The following is a 15640-nucleotide window of genomic DNA, read 5'->3' on the forward strand; positions in this document are numbered from 1 at the left end:
GGATGCCAGTTTATAACGTTTCACAATCAGGCTTGGACAATTCTAAACATGTCTGTACCTGCAGTACTATTGTATCCATTCCTTCCAGTCGACAATCATTAAAATTCCACGTGTAATTCTTACAGGCATTACACGTAAAAAAATTACGCGATTCGTGAATAGAGAGATAAAATACAAACCTATATAATCCGAATCAGAATCTTTATTTATACTGGAGGAATCCGATAAGCTATAAAGATCGCGTTAATAGATGTCCAGTAGCCGTAGTGGACGTAACACCTTACTGTTATTACAATCGTTTTTCAAGATGCTGCAACTAAATAACATTTATACGGTATTCTTGGTTCTTTCGGTAAAGTCACGTAGAAGGGAAACAATAAAATAATAAAAATATAAAACAATACAATTCTCACGACGTTTCGACTGCAACACAAGCAATCATCATCAGGTGTGAAAACCACAGCAAGAAATTTTTTAATATTTTTATTATTTTATTATTTCCCTTCTACGTGACTTTACCGAAAGAACCAGGAATATGAATCCCTGCAGTCACGAAAGCTTTAAATCAAAAGTTATACGGTAGTAAAAGGCAAAGGTTGCAGCCCTGCACATGCTTGCTCAGAGTACTGCTCTCAGGCGAAAAGGCCTCCACTAGAATAAGCTTTTGGAGAGTCTCCATAGAGGGTATTTGGCCTACTCTTCCATGCTGGCCAGAAATCTTGTTACCTACTGATCGACTAATTGTGGTGTACCGATTCATACCACTGGATAGAGAAACGCAGGGAGGATTTCTGAAACTTGCACCATTCTTACAACTGGCATGAAGGGAGATTCAACCAGTGACCCCTTGGATTGCAAGTCCATTGTGCTAACCCTCACACCATGGAGTTAGACTGATGGCCTTAATATAAATTGTCTTGTGGTTGTTGTTGTTGTTGTTGTTTGACTTGCATCCCACTGGGATTTTTGCACACAGCGTTGGTGTACAGTGCTTTTTCAGGAATATTTTGCTGTTTTTTTTTCCTGGATTTTCTGTTTGCACAGTCAACACATAGTCACTTTAAGATGTTTTTCTTGTTCGTGTTTTTGTTTTTTTGTTTGTTGCGGCTGCACCCGATTCAAGAGCCGAATGGCTCACATGGCTATACCAAATAAATGAAACGAAACTGAAAACTGAAAGTTATAGTCCTGATTAAGTAACTGAGCTTGTATATATTCTGTATACACCGAATGCTATTTTCAGAAGTTCTCAATTGGACAAAATGCATCAGTGCCGCACAGTTATTATCCAGTAATGTCACACTGTTTCCCAAGATAGGAAAGTAATTTCACAGCAGGTGACATTTGCATTTATCACTTGTTTGAGCACACTTATGTTTCTCACAAGACCTCGCAGCGTAATAATTTTCTTGACAGAAGCCCTATAATACAATTGAGCATCTTGTACATTATCTAGCTACTCAAGTTAGATCTTAAAACCCTTTGACTTGTGAGCAAATACTGCACCGACATCATGCAAAATATATTGCAAAGTAAACAAAATTATCCTAAATTGGATTTAAAGCTTTCGTGACTGCAATGATTCATCTTCTTTGGTTCTTTCGGTAAAGTCACGTAGAATGAGAATAAAATAATAAATTGATAAAATAAAATAACACAATAATATTCTCACGACATTTCGGCCACAACACAAGCGGCCTTCATCAGGTGAAGGGACGAGACTGTCTGGTAGGACAGCGCTGGAGTGAAAAAGCCACGTTCAGATCACGACCTTTAAGCTGTGTGAGAGGAAACAAAGCGCCTTGACAAAGGAATTAGCATATAATTTAGCATTGAAATGGCTGAGTGATCAGCTTGTGACTGGTCACAGAAATGGCTATGTTAAAAGTTAAAGCATACACATATGCAGAGGCACCCCTTGACAAAGGAATTAGCATAGAATTTAGCATTGAAATAGCTAAGTTAAAGCATACACATCCGCAGAGGCACCCCTTGACAAAGGAATTAGCATAGAATTTAGCATTGAAATAGCTGAGTGATTAGCTTGTAACTGGTCACAGAAATAGCTATGTTAAAGTCAGAGCATACACATTCACCGAGGCACTTAGTACAAATCAAACAGGAGAATTTAGCATTGAAATAACTAGGCGAATTTAGCATTGAAATAACTGAGTGATTAGCTAGTGACTGGTCACAGAAATGGTTATGTTGAAGTCAAGGCCTACACATCTAAGCTATTCACAGTACTATATAGTGAACCAATAAAAAACTAAAATATAAATTACCTTAATGTTATCAATAAACTCTATATTCTCCAATCAGCTAAGCTACCAACAATAAGTCGTTATATATCACAATGCCATAATCACTCAGCTATTTCAATGCTAAATTCTATGCTAATTCCTTTGTCAAGGGGTGCCTCTGCGGATGTGTATGCTTTAACTTAGCTATTTCAATGCTAAATTCTATGCTAATTCCTTTGTCAAGGGGTGCCTCTGCAAATGTGTATGCTTTAACTTTTAACATAGCCATTTCTGTGACCAGTCACAAGCTAATCACTCAGCCATTTCAATGCTAAATTATATGCTAATTCCTTTGTCAAGGCGCTTTGTTTCCTCTCACACAGCTTAAAGGTCGTGATCTGAACGTGGCTTTTTCACTCCAGCGCTGTCCTACCAGACAGTCTCGTCCCTTCACCGGATGAAGGCCGCTTGTGTTGTGGCCGAAACGTCGTGAGAATATTATTGTGTTATTTTATTTTATCAATTTATTATTTTATTCTCATTCTACGTGACTTTACCGAAAGAACCAAAGAAGATGTATCCTAAATTGATGAGAGCCTTTGGCAGATTACGGATGATGTTAGTTATCTTCCTTACATATATACACAATACATTTTTCAATGCAGCTGTAGTTTACACACATGGTGGCTGGGTTCGTATATGTATACATGTATATAAATATCCACCTGAAACTGTACAAAATAGTACAAAAGCTCTATTTTGTTGGAGCGAATCTCATTTGAGAGTGAATACAGCTTTGTGAAAAGTTGCACTTAAATTACATTTCACAAGAGCTCTTTCAAAAATACCCAATTGTGCACGACATTGCCCGATCTGACAACCCTGCGGTGCGCCGGAGTTACCGTGTGTATTTGAACATATCGGCACAAAGTCTTCCATTTGACGCCACACAAATCACGTAGACCATAATTGAGTTGCATGACTGCGTGGTCCGGTTTCCTTACCTGCTTCAGATAAATGCTTCTCTCGGGGTTCTAGATTCCATCTCTTCCTCTCGTCTCCCCCTTGGTTTACTTAATCCTTTAGTGTGTGATCTGTGGAATCTTTATGCTTGACATGGCCCAGAAACTGTCCTTTCTGTTTATCTGTAAGAAACAAAAGTAAATTCCAAGCGAGTACTCTTCCATGCTCCTTTGCACACCTTTCATTATTTGATCCAGTTTTACTTTCCAAGTGTCCATGTTATGGATACATACGTTGTAGCAGATAATGTACACTAATTGAAATTCAGCTTTTAGGCACACTGGTGTGTTGCTTTTAACTATTCAGTTCAGATCTCCAAAAGCACTTCAAACTGCTCTCGTTCACCTCTTTATTAAATACACATTTTCCCAGTCCACCTTTAATAACTACCCAAGCTTTTTATATTCATATTCTTGGTTCTTTCGGTAAAGTCACGTAGAAGGGAAATAATAAAATAATAAAAATAAAACTATAAATTTATCATGACGTTTCGATTGCAACAAAAGCAATCATCATCAGGTGTGAAAACTACAGCTTTATACAACATATCATCGGTTGTTTAGTGAACTGATTTTATGTGGCTTTTACTTTGCTCAAACTCACCTCAAGCTCTACACTTGTTTTCATGTTGTTGTTTTTCTTGTTGTTAGGTTCTGCGAGCATTTCCCGCATAGTTCACGTTCATTCGTTGTCATAATTACATGTGTAGTGACATAGAATTGTTCACTTAGTAGCATAGCGCTGGCTGCTGGCAGGGAAGGGGATCTACAGCTTGAAGCAGCCCTGACTGACAGCAGGTCACGTGATAGACCAGAGAGGGATCTAGAGGAAAGATTACGGAAGGGACATGTCGACAGCCGGCTAGTCGGTTCCAGAAGGGGGACGGGCCGGGGCGGAGCGAGGCCACGCTGACGATATACAAAGGGCCCCGGGAGGGGACCTCAGGGCTGTCGTTTGTAGTGGGATCCCCATCGTCGTTGCTGCTGAAGATCGTCACCATCATCGCTGTCGTCTCACCGCCTTCGTCGCTGTCGTCACTCGATATATTGCGCTGCTAGATGGTAGTTGGCTGTCCCGGTCCAACGCCGACAGTGTCAGACGGCTAGCATTGTGTGTAGGCTAGGAACCAGTGTAGCGTTGCATACAAGCGAGAGACAGAGAGTGTGTGACAGTGTAGGGTGTGTATTATACAAAGTGTGCTAGGTGTTTAATTAAATAATTGCCTTCAAGAACTTACGTCTCCAAGTCAGTCACCACACATGTGAGAGGGCTAATATGTTCCCCAATTATGTGGTAGTAATTATGCCTTTATATCTCTAATAATTAATCCAATATTTTAATACCATTCAAATAAACGTTAGATAAATCAGAGCAATTTGGTTCAAGTTGCAATTGGATCTAATGAGGGCTGTGGTTTCTCTTCCAATTAGAGCTGCAGCAAGTGATAGTATGTGTTCAATTGGTGTGGCTCTGTATAGTACCAGTACTTTTGCTTCATATTTTTTTTCCCCAGAGGGTGTTCACTATGCCCACAGCTCCCGCTATTTACGCTTTGTTTCCCTGCTGATTTGGTGTATCTTGAGATACTTTTTTTGGTTGAAACTTTATTTTTAACACACATACATACAAGTCATTACGTAGTACATATCCCAGGGGCGCAAACATAATAACGTTCACAGTAATAACGTCTACCAGATGGTATCAAAACTGGCCCACGTCTCTTATGATTTTTTTTTGTATGCCGTGTGTTGGGAAAGGGCGAAGATGAAGATAGGAATAAGAGGATGGGGCGGGGGGATACAGATTGGAAGGTACACCATGCAGGATTGGAAGGTACACCATGTAGGACCTTGGTTTTTAGATATCGTCCATTTATACAACTACATCACACAACGCCGCGTAATTCCACAAACGTCGAGGTGCACATTATTAAGACGTCCTTAGCCAATGCATTCGTGTTCGTGCATGTCGCAGGAAACCAGAGCACCCAAAGAAATAGCCACGCATGCGAGGGGGCAACAATGTATCCCATACAGACGGGACAAATTAAGATTAGTCCACATTGTTTGCACTGCCTTCTCCTGGCGAGTCAGGGTATGGCACAACATTTGTCTGATCCACTATCCCTCATATCCACGGTGCTGGATTACAGGTGTGCATAGCCACCACTGCCCCTGGTACCACAAGGGAATTGGGATGTTAGCTGGCATGAACAGGAGATGCTGTAGTATAAATGGGACCACATATTCTAGTATTTCTACACATTGGTCTAGCATGGTGTAGCTGAGTGCTGAGATTGTATACAGGTTGCTAGACCAATAGAGCAATGAGTAGACTTCATCTTGGCCTCCTAATAAAGGTTTTTGGGGATTGATCGTGAAAGTATAAATGTGACGTAACCCTCCACCACCCGACACAGCCAGTAATGTTTGTCATGTAAACAACGCGCCAATTAGTTACTACTTCAGGCCACCGGTTACTACTTCTGCCCACAACAATTTGTAAATGTTGTGAAACTGCCCATGTCATCATTATTTCATGCCTGTATGGCAATATTTCATGTGACAATTGCCCTATGTCTGGCCAACCTTGTCGCATTTCATGAGGTTAAGTTTTTTTTTTCTGATAACATTTTGTCTTATTGTTGAGTTTTTTCACATTTGCTCTTGGGACTCGGCAAGAAGATGAGAGTGATTCTTAAACGCAACCCACGGTGCATCTCAACTTCCATTTCAAAGAAAAGTTAGTAAGGTGCCTGGGGATCTTCTTGGGTAGCCCTTGCCAGAATAAACCACGATCAGCTTCCTTTCCAGTAAGTTGCGCTCACTCATACTAATTTCATAGGAGAGGTTTTTGGGTTAGATCACGTAAATATGAATGTGTCGTTAAACCCACCACCACCCGACACAGCCAATTAGTAAGGTTTGCCACGTAAAAAAACATGCAAATTCGTTATTAGTTCAGCACACCGGTGTGTTGGAGAGTAAACCCACAACATTTACAATTCGAGTACGATGTTTCGCTAGTAATTACAACTAACGTCATCAGGCGGACATCCAGAGTTATGAATTTGTCATTAATCTTAATTCGAATCACTGCATCGTTGCTGTTAACTCTTCCGAAGCTTTTTTGTTCTCACGACCAGTGGCTTGTGAGCTATTTGTAATTTGATTTCATGCCCATTAGATATGGCAGTATTTGTTCACAAGCTCATGTGAATGAAAACGTTTCCTTTTAAATCTGATCATTTATTATCCTTGAGATGAATGTGATTGATTTGCACTCTCCATTGACTTGCCTTTGTGGCAATGCTGTTCCCTCTCCATAGCAGGAGGCATATGTCGTGACCCATGTCTGCACTCGTGCTGAATACTGCAAATAACATCCGTGCAGCACTCACATTCCTTTTTTCTTGTAAAAGCTTCCTGTTGTGGTTGGCCACAACTCCAGGATTTTTTTTCCACGAGGAACCTCTCAAAGTGGTCTCATTGTGTCAACCAAATTTAGTAGAATATTGTAAAATAAAATACCCATACAAACAGTCTTCTGATATTATGCTATCTTCTCAAGGTCTTTCATCGCACAGATAGCCTTTACTTTGCTTGGATATGGATGTGTGCTTTCATTGCTCATGCAATGTGCAACAGGCAATGTTTTTTTGTATTTCTCTTGCAATGGTCATTGGGTCAGGCCATTCCGTTAAAAAGTATCGCAGGACCTGGCCATGAATGGGGATCATGTCCGTCTTCATCCTGTTCAAAGACGAGTCCATCAAGAAATTACAACTGAAAATGATTACAACATATACGGTAGAGTGAAGAAAGTTACTAGCGAAGTCATTTTACTGAAGGAATTTTCCAAGATATTGATTTTTCATGAAACAATTGTAAAACTCATATTTCCTGACCAATGTTCCTCATGTCTTGCTGACTGCCAATTAGTTACGATTCTCCTTTTCGACTGTTAATGAATATTGTTGAGGTCCACCAACATTCACAAGGCTTTGGATATACGGTACTACCATTCCCATACACCCATCTTGTAGCTGCGTGGAATATTGCTCCAGAGAATTCTTGCGATTGTTGCTCGGCTGCCTATTTTTGAAGCACATGCAACATCGTTTCAATTGAACATCACTTTTTCAGACAAACTGTCCTGTCCTGCATTATTATTTCACCTTGGGAGAAAAAAAATCACCTTTTTATCTTGGTTTATTGACTGGATTCTGGATATGTCTGCTCCTCCCTTAAAGCAACCCACTTCTGTTTCGTTTTCGTCCATGTGACGTGTGTTTTCTTGGCAGCGTTTCCTCTTGTGCAGATATTATTTGCCACATCGGCCACGCTGTCACATTTGTGCCCTGTTTCTCTCGTGTTTTCCTGCCTTCAGGGCACAGTGATCGTGTGTGTGTGTGTGTATGAGCGTCACCACGTTATGACCCTGCAATGTATTAATGTTCGTTTTAAAGGCTCGTTTCAGGCTTCTCACTTGATCGTAGGATCGCTTATTGATGCTTTGCAGTTTCTCGCTGTCTAACCTGGTGGACTGCTTCGGCTAATGTCACCTCTGGGTCCGTTCAGAGCCTTCGCAGAAACCTTGACATCCCAGAACAGCTACTACATTTTTACCCAGCATCACATCTTCTCGCTTTCCACTCAAGAATGGTGTCACAATAAAAAAAATGACCTTGATAGCCGCAGACATTTCTTCAGAGCGTAGTCCTTGGCAAAACGGTCAGAACAAACTCATTCGACTGGGAGAAAACAACCTACGTCCCTGCGATTGACAATTTCTCAGGGTCCGCAAAAGTGACAAAGCTGGTGAATGCTACAATGAATCACGTTCTATGTTTTTTTTTTAAATAAAATCTTTGCTCATCACTGTTCCAATGTACGCACCACCATTATGGTGCCCTCGGCACTTTCGCTTCTCGGGTTAAAATGTGCCCGTGAAAATATTGCATCGCACTTCACAGCAAAATGATTTGTCTGAAGCCGCCAAGAGTACTTTGTAGTTTTCTTTCGCTCAGAAGTCATGCTGCAATAATAGCTTCAGCATCGTCTCCCATGTCGTAGGCGAGGGCGATGATTTGATTCTCTGTAGATTGTTCCACTAAGCCCGATGCCATATAGATTATTTTATACCTGCAGCTCCGTCGCATCCAATCCGCCATTACTAAATTAAAACTTTTTCGGGGCTTTCTTTCTTTACTTTTAATGAGGCCGCCACTCCTCCTTGAGAAGGTATTTGTTTCCTGCACGCATACCTGTCAAGCGTTACGCTTTCCTGTCATCATCGTCGTTGTCGTCATTGTCATCACACCCTGTTGTTACCTGATGCTGCTATGCTATTATTTTCGAGTCCAAGAGGATTTCAGAAAATAGTCATCAATGAAATGTTTGACTGAATGATATGTACTGTAATATCTACTGTTTTTTTTTTTCAATTTTATTTGCTTGTCTGGGAATCAATACCGTTGAAATTAGGCACTTTCAGAAGGTTGTGCAGCTGATGGGTTGCGTAGGAAATCCTTGTATTTTATTATATGGAGAGACGGATAAAGGAAGGAGACATTGTATGTTTTTTTTATATTTTGGGTAAATGCACAACAATTTTTTTTATCTTCCATTGGGATGTTGAGTCAATTCCATGTATGAGTGTTTGGCATATGACAGAAAACCATTGTACTTGGGGAAATACCCATACATACGAAGCAGTAACACTCAAAGCTATAAATTACTTACAAAAAAATAAACTCAACAGATTTGTCAATAACACTGTGTGGCCTTATGAGGATAAATATAAAATAGGTAAAGTTTTTAGCAGTGGCCCTTCTTCAAAGCACATATATGATGCTGTGTGCTATGACAAAGGATCATTGCCCCAAACGTTTCCTGTTATGCATTTTCTATTTTAAGGCCACGGTGTTATTAACAAATACATTTTTGTTGTTGTTAATGTTGTGCTTGCGCACCGCTGCCACAACCCAGCATTACGAAATAATTAGTTCCACTTTGAATTGATGCAAGAATCCATTGCTGTGCACTGCCACCTCACAGCCCCCCTCCCCCAAGGTGCTGAATCACCAGTGTACTCTGCTGCATATTCACTAACGTTGGAGATACTTGAGAAAACTAATCATGGATCTTCTGATCTGCGTCAATTCACCCCCTCCCACCGCCCCATTCTCAGTCATTCAACGAATTGTCATAATTCAAGGGGGTCAAGAAATTGCAGCACCTCTCGTGCCGACTGGGGTCAGACGAACTAATTACGTAAAACATATATGAAACAAGGATAAACGGTTCGTACAAATTGTGAAGCACATAAATCAATATTAATTGACAAATCGATGCATGATGGTTACAATCATATACTGCATAAGGTTACATTTAATGAAAATTCTTACTCGAGAGAATTGCTTCCATTAATGGCCATCAACAACACGTATCAATGCGTATTCAAATTACAGTGCGATTGTAAGATGAGATTTTTGTTTTTAAGGTTTGCTGTACGTGCACTTACCTCTTTCCTAAAAACAATGTTTTATATAATGTGGTAATAATCAAATTATGTGTTAGGCAAGCCTCTGTGCCATATTTCTTATTTCATGAAAAGGCAATGATTCATCACACTGCTTCACTTGAAGGTCATTCTTCACGCAGAAAAAGTCAATGCACTAGAAATGTTTCTGCTTTCCTTGAAATGGGATAACCGTAGCAACCCCGCTGGTCGAAAATGGCCATGGCATTGTGAAATTTTGCGTGCATGTGAAGAGGTAATGCATTGTTTTTCTGTACCCCGATGTTCTCGGTCTCATATTTGTTTGAAGCGAGCACTTAGTGAGCAATGGTAGTCGCACGAACTAACAGCACAGGTGCAATCGCAAGCAACCCATGTATACCTGGGATTGGCATCAATACTCATGCACGAAGTACTTTCGAAGGGAAATTAATTTCAGTGGCGCCTATGCAAGGAACAACTGACAAAAATAGAGCCCAATCCCTCTTACAACTGAGCCCTCAGGAATGCATTAGGCAGTCCACAATAAACGGAGGTATGGGCAATTTTGTGAAACGCGACAAATAGTAAGTCATTATCCTTGACAATGTTGTGCAAGGAGAAAAAAATTGGAGCAGCGTTCAAAGTCCTGATTAAGGAGGACCACGGGGTGCCTACGTTAATAAATTACACGGTGCTGCCCTCTGATAATTCACTGAATGGCAAAAAATGACACAACAGCAACAATAACGTCACAAATATACAGCGCCTTTCAGGATCAGGACCTCACGGTGTACTTCGTAATCCGTGCGTAATCCACAGGCACTATAAAACACGACAAATTGGAGATTAAAATCTGATAAATAAAACACAGCTTCATTGCTGGCGCGTTAAAACGTTATTAAAAGCCTTTTTCGAACAAATGCGTCTTTCGCCTTGATTTAAAATGGACACTGAAATCTGCGAATTGCACCGAGGGACCGAAAGGAGTTACCAAATGCTGGGAGCATGATTAGGGAATGTTCTGTCCCCCTTGGTGAGGATTTTGAATAATCGTTCCTGCCCTTTGGTTCTTTCGGTGAAGTCACGTGGGTAGAAAAATTATATATCACGACGTTTCGATCGCAACACAAGCAAATCGTCATCACGTGGGACAACCACAGCAAGAATAAAAAAAAACCTGCTCAAGTCCTAGTACCGAGGCAGGTGGCACTTATAGCACTGTGGCTCCTCGTAAGTTGGAGGGTTGCAATGGGAACATCCTGGTTGAATGTCGACTTAAGCCCAGTAATCTCTCTAATGGTAAAAGGCACAGCCCTGCAATTTCTTGCTTACGCCACTGCTGGCAGAAGGGGCGGGGTGGGGGGGGGGGGGGCTTCCGTGAGAGGGAGCTTTAGACGAGGCCCTGTATAGAGTGTTTGGCCGACTCTTCCACAGTGGCCAGACATCTTGGGAGGGGTGGCAGTAACCCACACATCACAACCACAACACGTGACTTGCTGATCAACTTATTGTGGTGCACGCGTTTATACTGCTGGGTGGAGAGAGGTGGGGGACATTCATAAATTTGTACCATTGTAATTAAACGATGCCGCACAACCGGAGTAAAACGTATACGGTGCCATTAGAATAAAATAGGGCCTGATTCAAAACTCGACTTCAATGACCACCCAACTAATGAACAAACTGCTACCAATCACTTAGCCAAAACATCAAGGTGCGTTTTCCTCTTCTTGACAGGAAAAACTTTTTACGTGCCGTCGAGAAATGTTGCCTATTACACATTTTATTTTAAAGCAGTGTCATATAGGAATGGATTAAGTTGTATATATAGTTATATGCGGTTAACGCTACTGGAGGAACTTTACACTTGCTATATATTACCATTCCTATTGTGTACTGCATAAGCAAACGTAGTACCTTAGAGGGGTGGAGCAGATAAGCTACACCTTTAAGCTACTATTGTTTACCAAGAAAAAACATAAAATCTTCTTACATTTTCAGGAGCCCCCCCAGTTTGGGACGTATTGTCATTTGCTGGCATATTCCTGAAATAAATGTCACGCTCCTTTTAAAATGCCTCGTGGCTCCGGATTGTTACGTATGTTGAGTACAGTAAGCACTGTGACTTATGGTGTGGAAGATGGACAAGTTGAGCCAGGCGATGAGTTCATGTAAATTGCGGAGCCGAATAACCCATTCCGAGAGGACTATTGTGAGAAACGCTGTTTGCGCGTAATAATCTCGAGTATGCAGCAACTGAGCGCTCCGAAGTCAATAGCCAATGACAGGGTACAATTCGTGGCTCGTTTCCACGGTCAATGGGGAGCTGGGCTGGCACTATTCTCCCACTGGATTGGGTCAAAGAGCAACGTCAACCCAGCCTGGCCAAACCAATCCCAAGGGAGTTCCAGACACCAGCTTGCCAAGCTCCTCTCTAAAACCGATCCGCTGGGGGTCAACGGAGACGCGTTCCCAATTTTAAAATTAATCTGAAAAATATGAACATCAGGCTTCGACACAAAATGTTGCGTCCGAAAGTGTGACATCACGGGAAATCACATTATGTATATCACTGTGCTTTCTCCACCAAAAGTGATGTCACATGGTATTGTGCAATGTCACTTGTTTGACCACAAAGACACGTTAAAATTATTGCGCAATGTACATTATCCTGAAATCACAAAAAAACACATCTGGAATTATCCTTAAAAATCCAAATCCCAAACATTTGAAATCTCAAACTTGTCCCTATGGTGTACTGTCAGTTCAATTCGAATCGGATTTGAAATCGACATTGAAACTTTATTATCAGATTGTCACATGGATACAATCATGACCTGATCAGCATTGGGTTACATGTTGATTGGATCGGATGTTCACTGAAAAAAAGTATAACTCACTAAAATAAACACTCAGTTTAACACGTATTATTCATAATAAAGGTTTTGGGTCAGATCGCGTGAGCATAAATGTGTCGTAACCCTCCACCACCCGACACAGCCAGTTTGTTTGTCACGTAAACAAAACGTGCCATTTACAATTTGAGTGCTCAAACATTTAGAATTTGAGTAGTCAAATCGTAATTGTTGTGGATTTACTCTCCAACACACCGGTGGGCTGAAGTAGTAACTAATAGGCGCGTTGTTTACGTGATCAACACCTTACTCGCTGTGTCGGGTGGTGGAGGGCCACGACACATTTATACTCACGCGATCTAACCCAAAAACCTTTATTATGAAAAATGAACAATATTTTTTATTCGTTAATTAGCATCGATGCTCTCGCTCATGGCACATCAAATATTTATAGCTAATTATGAATTATGATATTTTCCGAACGATATTGAAACTATATAAATGTGGATTTAAAGCTTTCGTGACTGCAGGGATTCATATTCTTGGTTCTTTCGGTAAAGTCGCTGCTTGCGTTGTGGCCGAAACGTCGTGAGAATTTTATTTTATTATGTTTTATTTTTATTATGTTATTATTTCCCTTCTACGCGACTTTACCGAAAGAACCAAGAATATATAAATGTGTTACAAATCGGTACAAACGAGGCAGAAAAAACCGCCAAAAGAAACCAAAAACAATAGTCTTCCATAGATGTGTGGTCCTGAATTGTGACCATGAATTCAATTGTAGGGTGTAAGGGCGGTAAAACCAATATTTATTTTCCTTCCATTAAATATTTTATACACATATATATGGATTAATATGTTTCAAATAAAATGTTTAATCTATTTTGATGGATGAAAGAAATACGTGTCAATATTTGCCCCAGGCGAGACCTTTGTAACTTCAGCAAGAGACATCTAACCCTCTGGTTAGATATCTCTTGCTGCACTCCACTGGGCAGCAGTAGCAGCAGCAGCAGCAGCTATTTTTAACGAATATGTTAAGCTTTTAATTACACAGCTCCACATGTCAATAACTTATCACTATTCGATTCATGAATCAATGATGCCGTCTTTCCATTTCATTGTCCAGTATGTGAAGTGCATAATGACTGTAAGGTTTATTTGAACTGATCACATACAACATATGTCAATAAAACATTGTTATGCATATCATTCGGTACCTCTATCATGCACGTTAAGATCAAGTTTAATTGATAATTAATAGATTAATTTGTACAGGCCTGATATATATTCTGAAAAACAAGCATTTTTTTCTCAGTACACTTCTATGATGTGTCTTCAGCTTGTACCAGGTTATACTGTGTTGCCCGGCATGATGTACAATGCTTCTTCAATTGCTAAAGAAGCTCCCAGCACATGGAGCAGTACGACCCGCAATCCAATCGTAGAGCTATACTTCACAACCGCAAACAAATACGCAGTCGTAATGTGTCTCACCAAACTCAAGTTTGCATTGACTTTCTAAGTCTTACACTATTGGGTAATGCATTATTACTTAATAATTAAAATATGATCCTGATCAGTTGATCCTGATCTGATTTTGCTGCCGTGTGATCGGATCCACCGATTTAGTGGATTGCCATCATGATCGACCCAATGTCCGATTGGACCTAAACCGTGGACCCCTCTATGAACCACCTTTGCCACGAGCTGGACAAATCCCAGATCCGGTGCCGAAGTTATGGGGACAACGCAGAAGCGGGACAGACCTGCAAACCGCAGGATTACTCGCTTGGTTTAATTTCATGGCGGTGTTAATAGAAAAAATCATAGCCAAACATTAACAAAAATGTATGTTTTTTAAGACATTCTAAAGTAGCCCATGCCTAGTTAAAGATCACTTTTATAACTTCCCAATCCCCACGACTAGCCGTGGAGGGTCAGAAAGAAGGAGTAAGGAGTGAGTACAGTAAGGGATTTGCGAGAAAATTATACCTCATGAGGTACAAAAAAACCCAGGACATATCATGGAAAGAATAATATCTAATAACATTGGAAGAGGGGAGAGCCATAAATGCATGTTGTTTAGTGACTTATTGTTACACAACTGACAACAACCGAGACTTTTAATATCCAGATTCTCCAGGACAGCTACCTCGAAAAGAGCACGAGCGAGGGAAAACCAGAACAGGTGCCAGACCATAGTGTGGGGACATCTGCCTCAAATGTGAGACCATTCCTAGGCCAGTGTGAGGCACGGTTGCTGGCACAGCATCGTCCCTTAGCGGCCCTGAAAATGACCCATGAGCTCGCCCATGCGCATGGCCACAGAGAGCACCAAAGAACCATTAGGACAAACAGCGACACGGCACTTACTTTCATCCACAACCGTTAGCGCTGATTTGGTTTACATTTGGCGGTGTAAACAGGAGCGGTTTTCATCAAGGTGTGCGATCCCGATCGGTCGCGTCGCTCGTTTTCGAGCATTAGTTGTGCACGCCAGGCAGAGTAAACTGTCGTTGATCATTCCCTTTAGACTCGTCAATGAGCGCCCTCTGGGAACACAGTGGCTCCCCCCCCCCCCCCCCCAAAAAAAAGTGGCTTTTCCAAAAGAAGGCACTTGAAAGGTATTTTTTTGCCACTTGATGGAATTCATTTATTTGCTGTTGGCAGTTGCAGTCATTATTCGCATTAAACTAAAATAAGCACTCTTAAAGCAATTCATTTGGATAATATATACACTCAAGGCTCTGCAATATAGACAAAATGACAGCACCAATTATTTTCTCTCTGCCTCTGACTTGCACAACAACCACACATAGGACGAAGCTGAGCACAAATCCATCCGAATAAATTTTTGTATACGCATTTTTTTTGCACCCGCCCTACCCACCCACGTCTATACAGTTATCGCGACAGCCCTGCCAAAGTGTTTATCCACATCATTGGCATAAATGCGCCTCTTAATCACAGACGTGTGTGCTTTTATTAAACGCTGTGCGGGTGGTGATA

General features: G+C 41.0%; 1 long non-coding RNA gene across 1 annotated transcript in view; it reads right to left on the reverse strand.

Annotated features, from left to right (window-relative positions):
- The window catches only part of LOC142918287 (uncharacterized), a 54306-nt gene that overhangs the window by 25253 nt on the left and 13413 nt on the right, over positions 1-15640 (reverse strand). Inside the window, exon 3 of the long non-coding RNA XR_012937463.1 lies at positions 3248-3388. This is a non-coding gene — a long non-coding RNA (uncharacterized LOC142918287). The remainder of the gene's footprint in view (positions 1-3247; positions 3389-15640) is intronic.

Source organism: Petromyzon marinus, chromosome 5, assembly GCF_048934315.1.
Source record: "Petromyzon marinus isolate PM22_M1 ecotype Great Lakes invasive population chromosome 5, UKy_Petmar_22M1.pri1.0, whole genome shotgun sequence".
Classification (NCBI taxonomy): Eukaryota; Metazoa; Chordata; class Hyperoartia; order Petromyzontiformes; family Petromyzontidae; genus Petromyzon; species Petromyzon marinus.